The sequence below is a fragment of the Choloepus didactylus genome, chromosome 16 (assembly GCF_015220235.1).
Source record: "Choloepus didactylus isolate mChoDid1 chromosome 16, mChoDid1.pri, whole genome shotgun sequence".
Classification (NCBI taxonomy): Eukaryota; Metazoa; Chordata; class Mammalia; order Pilosa; family Megalonychidae; genus Choloepus; species Choloepus didactylus.
In genome coordinates, this window is record NC_051322.1 from 69,593,290 (window position 1) to 69,600,261 (window position 6,972).

Sequence of the window (6,972 nt, forward strand, 5' to 3'; positions counted from 1 at the left end):
CCATATGGCTTTCCCAATCACACTGTCACCCCTCATAAGCTACATTTTTATTCAATCATCTTCAAGATTCAAGGGTTCTGGGTTGTAGTTTGATAGTTTCAGGTATTTACTGCTAGCTACTCCGATTCATTAGAACCTAAAAAGGGTTGTCTAAATTGTGCGTAAGAGTGCCCACCAGAGTGACCTCTTGGCGCCTTTTGGAATCTAGTCTGCCACTGAAGCTTATTTCATTTCCTTTCACATCCCCCTTTTGGTCAAGAAGATGTTCTCCGTCCCACGATGCCAGGTCTGCATTCCTCCCCGGGAGTCATATTCCATGTTGCCAGGGAGATTCACTCCCCTGGGTGTCTGATCCCACATAGCGGGGAGGGCAGTGATTTCACCTGCCTGGTTGGCTTACCTAGAGAGAGAGGGCCACATCTCTCAGCAACTCTTAAGATTAAGGAGCTGGAACTCTTTGAGGGGGAAGTTCAGGCAGGCTAGAACAGGAAGAGAAGAAACTGTGAAGGACCCCTTGATCAAGGATGGTTAATCAAGGTTAGGAAGGCCTGTCCCATTTTCTTATGGGAAATGCCCAGAGCCAACTGACCCAGCTAAATGCACTACCCACCACCAGGCACTGCCCTAGAGAGAAGGGAGGGTAGGAGAAAGAGCCCTGGATGAGGAAGGGGTATCGGGAGTAAGTAAAGCTAATCAGTGAAAGCAAATGGCCCCACATTGCCGGGGCCTCTTGCCTCTGATCTTTACTTTCTTTGCTCGAGTGCCCATATGTTCTCTCACATGCACACCTAATGAATTTTCTGGCTGCTTACTCTATGCTATGCTGTGCCCTTGAATTCTTTCTCACAACATGGTGAAGAACCTGGAAGCCGAAATCTGGCAACAGAAAAGGGTCCAGAGTAAGAATAGGACATTCTTTCAGGGAGGGTGCCAAATCAGTCACCCATCTGGTAATTTTATTCAAAGCCTAGCTCTTTCATTCAAAATATCTTATATGTGGTCTTTGTAGGTTGTTGACTCTCGTTTAGACTGTCCATATATATCAGGTACTTGGTTTAGGTTGCAAAAGTGATTTTGATGACATGCTTGACTACAGTACTTGGAATTAACCTCACTTGGGCTGCCTAGGTTGTCACTCGATGATTATACATTGATTTAAACCCAAGGCCTCCAGCATGGAGGGCCTGGTGTCTGTTAAGATAGATGCTCATGGGGAACCATTGCTATCATTAGCTTTTGAATTTAAGGTGTGAAAATAAAATGAACAATGACTACACTTAAAAAAAACTGACTAGAAAACCACAGTCATCAAAACAGTGTGGGCATAAAGATAGACACATAGACCTATGGGATATAATTGAGAGTCCAGAAATAAACCCATCCATCCATGGCTAATTGATTTTTTACAGGAGTTCCAAGTACATTAATTGGGGAAAAAATGGTCTCTTCAAAAATGGGTGATGGGAAAAATGGGTATCCACATGCAAATAAGTGACGTTAGACCTTTACCTCACACAGTAGATAAAAATTAACTCCAAATGGGTCAGGGACCTCAACATAAGAGCTAAAGCCATAAAACTCCTAGAAGAAAACATAGGGAGAATCTTCATTACCTTGGAATTGGTAGTGATTTCATAGATATGACACCCAAAGCATGAGTAACAAAAGAAAAATATAGATAAAATGGATTTTGTCAAGACTGAAAACTTTTGTTTGTCAAAGGACACTATCAGGAAGTAAAAAGACAGCCTACAGAATGGGAGAAAATAATCATGAACCACATATCCAATAAGGGCTTAATATCCAGCACATATAAAGAACTGCTACAATGCAACCACAAAAAGACAAATCACCCAATTCAGAAATGAGCAGAAGACTTGAATAGATATTTCTCCATAGAACATATACAAATGGTCAATCAGGATGCTCAACATTATTAAACCACATGAGATGCCACCTCACAAAACTCACTAGGATGGCTATTGTTTTAAAAAAATAGAAAATAATAACTATTGGCGAGTATGTGAAGAAATAGTGACCCTCATACATTGTGGGTTGCGCTGCAGAATGGCATAGCCACTGTGGAGATCCGTTTGGCAGTTCCTCAGAGAATTGAAAATAGAGTTACCACGTGACCTGACACTACATTTCTTGGTCCATAGCCCAGAGAATTGAAGGCAGGGACTCAAACAGATATTTGTACACCATTGTACACCCATGTTTATAGCAGCACTCTTCACAATAGCTAAAAGGTGGAAGCAACTGAAGCTTCCATTAATAGATGAATGGATAAACAAATGTGGTATATACGTATGATAGAATATTATTCAACTATAAAAAGGAATGAAGTTTTGATGCATGCTGCAACACAGATGAACTTTGAAGACATCATGTTGAGTGAAACAAGCCAGACACAAAAGGACAAATGTTGTGTGATCTTGCTTGTATAAAATACCTAGAAGAACCAAACTTCATAGAGACAGATGGTGCTTTATATGTTACAAGGAGCAGGGGATGTGGGGTGGGAAGAGGGAATTACAGCTTAATGGGTGAGTGGTTTCTGTTCGAGGAGATTTAAAAGGAGGGATAATGGGTGTCAGTGATGGTAGCACAAAATCATGATTATAATTAATATTATTGAATTGGGAAATTTTGTTCTCTATATTGGTTACTGCAATAAAAAGTTTTAAAAAACTTACACTAAAAATGCAAATTAGATGGAAAACAGCAAGCAAAATACACTGAAGTCTAATTTTGGAAAGTATCTGTATCTTCGGAATGCCAAGGTCCCTTCTAGGATATGACTTTTCTGATGCCGAGCATTTATTTCCTTCATGGCCGGAAGGAACTGAGAAATCTCAGATTTTTAAAAATTAAATAACCACCATGTTGATCTTTTTGGACAGGTTCCAGTGACAGACACACTGTTACCTGAACTGAATCAATCATTTGTTGGGGAGAGAGAAAATTCCCGGGAAATTCCCTGAAGTTGGCTCATCCTACCTTTGACTAAAAGTCTTTCCTTAGCGCCTTTAAAAATCAAGGAGTGGTGCTGGGTTTTTTGCTATTTCAATAAAATAAGTGCCAACTGATCGGTCCATATATTGCAAGTTCACAACTTTCCTGTTTTCCCCATGAAATGTGGAGTAGAAAGGGTCCCTGGGATCCAGCCCCCACTCTGCCCCCGGCCAGCTGTGGTGACTGTAACTTCACGTTATCAGGTGAGACATCAAACACATGAGACACCTTCCAAAGCTCTTGTCCCTTGCTGCTGGCCGTTGCCATGCTAAGCCCAGTATACCACTGTCTTGGGGAATCTGCCCCCTTGCTTTTTGCAATGAATGACTGGCATTATTACCAAAGGAAAACTCGCTTTGTGATCCCACCCAAGTCCCTTAACAAAGAACCTTGCACTTAGTGGGAGCTCGATTAAGTGTTTACTGCATTGACACAAATCGAACCCAGCCCCCTCAAACCTAAAGCTTTCAAGGAGTGGTCAAAAGAAATTTGCAACTGTTTTTAAGATATCCCTAACAATTTTCTCTCCCCTGACATACCCTCATCCTCCAATTTTTTAAACAAATGAAAATGTCTTTGAAATAAGTGTGAAATGGACATCTTTTATCTCTTGCTGCCATGTTCAGAAGTAAAATTAAAATGCATTTCCATAGAAAAAGAAAACATTTGTAGAGGTACAGTTAAGGAGAAGATATGAAAGGCCAAATCCATCAATTCTAGAAATCTTATGTTTAGTAAATTCTTTTTTAAACAGTGGCCAACTCGGGATCGGCACCCAGTTGTAACACAGCCAGGCCGTGGGTCTGATTCCTGTTTAGGTCAATCCCAGCTACGCAGTAGCTACAGACACCTCTCAAACCCAAACTGACATCACCAAAGGGATTGGGAAGTGCAAATCTTGAAAAAGGACTAAAGGTCCTTCTGGGAGCAGATTAGCAGCAACTTTAAAAAAAATTGTTTCTTATAAGGAGTCTTATTCCTCTATTAGATAAAGTGCTTTACTTTGTAGAATGTTATGCCCTTACCCAAAAGTCACTAGATTATCCGGCATTGGAGATGATGCAGCAAGAGGTAAAAAGCCCTTTGGCTATAAATCTAGGCAAGCACTATAACCTGCCACAGCAGGCCTGAAGTCTTAACACATTTCCTGGTTTCTCGGCTTCCCAAACTAAATAAATTGTAGACAAAGCTACATGGGTAATTCGTACGGGTATGTTTGCTCAACAGAGAAATTAGGGTGATGTCGTAATGAGAGAAAGCTGCTCTTGGCATCAGGAGGATGTTGCATGTTTCCCTACGAAGGGTTCTTGCCAACATGTTTAGCCGGAATATAATCCAGTTTTGAAATCTATCTTCCAGTTTACGGGATGTATAGGGATAGAAGAGCAAGTTAAACAGCATCCTGAGAAAACAGACAATTCCAGAAAGTGGGAGATTAAATAGAATGGCAGGTCTTTTCAACAAGTCAATGTCATGATTTTAAAAGAGGGATGTGTACTATTCTAGATGAAAGGAAAATTAAAAAAAAAAAACAGCAACAACCAAATGCAAGGCCTAGTCCACATTGGATTCTGGTTTGAATAAGAGACTCGGCGTTGAGTAAGATATACCTTCAGTAAGACATTTTCAGTGCAATTGGGAGAAATTTGTATATAGGCTGTGTATCACTAGGTAAGGGAAATTACTGCTAATTAAGTTTGGTGGGATAATGTTACTATAGTTATGTAAAAGAATGTCCCTATTTTTAAAAAGTGTGTTCTGAAGTATTTAAGGGTGAAATGACATGTCTGTAATTTAAAACTTTGCAGTGAAATTTTGAAAAGCAAAAGAAAAAAGAAGCAGACATGAAGCGTTAATTATTAAATCTAAGTGATGTGTAGATTGCATTACATTCTCTCTACTTTTCTGGTGTTTGAAAATTTTCAAAATAAAAGGTTAAAAATATATTAGATTTCTAGTGGTGATAAATGCACAACTATATGATGGTACTGTGAACAATTGATTGTACGCTATGGATGATTGTATGGTATATGAATTATAACTCAATAAAACTGAATTGAAACATACATATGTATATTAGATTTCAAACTTACATTTAAAAAGTTTTCTGGCATTCTCATTTGTTAGCTATATGAACTTGGGCAAATCATTTAAACTCTCTGGGCTCCTAATTCCTCATCTGTAAATTGATGATAGTAAATTCAAAGTTGTGTGAAGATTTAATAATATATTTATGAAAATGCTTCATAAGTGTATGAGAACTCATAAGTTTTGCTCCATCTTGTTTATACACATGACTTTTGCTTTTTATTAGAGAAGTTGGGGGTGTACAGAACAATGCAAGAATACAGGATTCCCATGTACCACCCTATACTTTAACACCTTGCATTGGTGTGGTACATTTGTTACAATTGCTCAGAGCACATTTTTATAACTGTACCATTAACCATAGTCCATAGTTTGACTTAGGGTTCACTATTTGTGTAGTGCAGTTTCATAGATTTTTTTAAAAAAATTAATTTATATTACCATACATAAAATTTAACATTTCCCCTTTTTCCACATTCAGATAGATATTTCAGTTATTAACTACATTCACAATGCTGTGCTACCATCACCACCATCCATTACCAAAATTTTTCCATTGTTCCAAATAGGAGCTCTGTACTTAAAATTTAAGCCTCAACTCCCTATCCCTGTTCCCACCTCCTCCCCAGTAACCTATATTTTTGATTCTGACTCTATGAGTTTGCTTATTCTAATTATTTCATGTCAGTGAGGTCATACAATATTTTACACACATGGCTTTTTTTTTTTTAATCTTCATTTTATTGAGATATATTCACATACCATGCAGTCATACAAAACAAATCGTACTTTCGATTGTTTACAGTACCATTACATAGTGGTACATTCATCACCCAAATCAATCCCTGACACCTTCATTAGCACACACACAAAAATAACAAGAATAATAATTAGAGACACACATGGCTTTTTAAAGTCTCAAAATAAACTCTGGATTGCAAAGACATGTAGGTGCTTAATAAATAATGGTTGATCGATGAGCTATCTCGATGCTTTACTCTATAGAATGTTATGCCCTTACCCAAAAGTGATCTGCTATTGATGTGACTTTGGGTCACTTCATGTCACAGCCTTCCAAACAAGAAATACTTAGGGATTTCAAAAAACAAATCCACCTAAATTACATTGACATCTTTCCTTTCACTTCCTATCTAAAATATACCCTCAAGCAATACAGTGAATTCCTTATGTTCAGTGGTAATAAGAATATAACACCCATGAGTACGGGATCTTTCCGTCCCCTTCCTGCTATAGCCCTGGTAAGTAGAGCTGTGCCTGGCAGAGATGAGGCACTCAATAAAAATGAATGAATGAATCCATGATGATGGGATTGAGCAGATATCAAAAGCACGATTAATAAAGTGCAATCAGGATATCACACACTTTGGAAAAGTGTCTATCCAGTCTGCATGCATAGAAGGAACTCCATTTCAGTTTAATCTGAAACATTTCACTTCTTGCCAGAACATTTAAAGATCAGGTTATCGAAGTAGCAAATGTTAAATAAAATATGAGGATTGCATCCAAATATATTCCACATGGGATCCTTCCTATGGATGGAATGACGTACAGAATGTTGAAATAATGTAACTGTTTCCAGTGAGAATTCTCAGTGGCGCTAGCCTAAAGCTTAGTAATGGGCAAATGAACTGGGTACACACATGCCTTCCCTCTGATTATATTCCTAGCTGCTTTTTTCAGGGCCCCAAATGCCCCAAAAGGCCACCATCAGAGACACATTCCTTTGAATCTGGAGGGGATTTGAGCTTTCCAGCACTCACAATCAAAAAGTAAACACCCACAAAGCACAGTAATGTTAAAACTGTCATTTTAGTACTTCAGCAGGGACCAGCTCAATCCATCAAA